The sequence below is a fragment of the Amphimedon queenslandica genome, unplaced genomic scaffold (assembly GCF_000090795.2).
Source record: "Amphimedon queenslandica unplaced genomic scaffold, v1.1 AMPQUscaffold_13273, whole genome shotgun sequence".
In the NCBI taxonomy this organism is placed as follows: domain Eukaryota; kingdom Metazoa; phylum Porifera; class Demospongiae; order Haplosclerida; family Niphatidae; genus Amphimedon; species Amphimedon queenslandica.
This window is the reverse complement of record NW_003546491.1, coordinates 121,753-123,261: the sequence shown is the minus strand read 5'-3', so window position 1 is coordinate 123,261 and position 1,509 is coordinate 121,753. Positions and strand designations below refer to the sequence as shown.

Genomic DNA, 1,509 nt, shown 5'->3' with positions numbered 1-1,509 from the left:
GTGTGTGGGTGTGGTTTATGATAATTAAATACATGCATTTTTATGATTTTAGAAATGTAAAAAGTTTCCTAATCCTGGAGGATCAGTACAATGGCCTAAGGAGAGAGAGTGTCATTCCAGTGTATTGATCAACTGTAGCTCAGGACCACACCTACTAGTGGTGGGTGGAGTTGCTGGAACCCCTACCATTGACTGTTGGTTGTTAAATATAAACAAAATGGAATGGAAAGAACTGGTAAGTATTATAATATAATTGTGGTGAGCATGAGTGAGTCCTACTAGTACGAGACCACTGTGATCTGTCTGTCTGTACATGTACGTCACTCCTCAATGATAATCAATTTAATACAACTGGTCAGTATAGACATGTGCATATGATAAAGAAATGAAAGATTATGCTATGAGTAGTTTTTAAGAAAGAGCTCATGAAGCTTGCCTTTGTTGTCATTTTTGTGAGTGTGATTGACAATGGAGGAGAAAGGAGGAGGAGAGAGAAATCATTTTTATTAACCAGATATATTATTTTATCATTATTTTTAATTATATAGACTAATATACCAGACAGTGTCACTTATAGATGGTATCATTCTCTCTCAGTTTGGAATGAGACACAGACCACTCACTGGATAACTGAGTTTGGAGGAGAGAGAGGTGTTTCAAAAATCAGTGATACAAGATTTATTGAAATCAGTGAGTACATGTATACATTAGTAGATACAATGTGTATTAAATATGCAATAATAATAATATTACAATAAACTTATTGGATTTTAAGCATAGTGAGTTTATTTGTGGGCGGATCAACTGTTACCACACCCACTAGTAATTATTATTATTATTATTATTATTATTATTATTATTATTATTATTATTATTATTATTAGTAACTAGTACTGGTGATATAGTAGTACAGTCAGTACTGGACATTAATGAATATCAGAAGAGAAGAATACAAGGTATTAATACATACATGTACATGTACATGTACCAAACACATGTTTCACTTATGTGAGGTACGCTCATGCTTGCCGGCCAATAAATAATTCTATTTCATGTATTAGCAGCTAATGAGATTCCTAACCATCTATTGTTTTGATAAAACCTTTTCACAATCATAACAGAATCCATTGTAGTACAGCAATCATAAGTACATACACACAATCAGTAATGGTTAGGTAATAGACTCACTAATGTAACACACACTAATCTAATAATGTAATAGACCTCTTTGTGTATACACAAGACAGTTCCTGCTATGTTTATTAATTATACTATTTCATTATATTATATAGATGCTGTAGGGAAGTGGATGGAGGAAGGGAGTGTTGATCTAACTGTTACTCGTGTTAATATGCTTGGTGCTCCTGGAGCTGGTAAAACCTGTTCACAGCTCCTCCTACTAAATGAAGCCCCACCCACTAATAACACGAGTACACCAATCGCCTGCCCTGCCGTTAGGGCTACAAGAGTTGCCGTTTGTGATAAAACGATTTGGAATCGAGTGACTCG

General features: G+C 34.5%; 1 long non-coding RNA gene across 1 annotated transcript; it reads left to right on the top strand.

Annotated features, from left to right (window-relative positions):
- The first annotated feature begins 98 nt into the window (after positions 1 to 98).
- On the top strand, positions 99 to 919 carry LOC109583883 (uncharacterized). The gene is made up of 3 exons (XR_002185753.1): positions 99 to 235; positions 549 to 690; positions 885 to 919. It is a non-coding gene; the product is annotated as an uncharacterized LOC109583883 (long non-coding RNA).
- Positions 920 to 1,509: the final 590 nt, after the last annotated feature.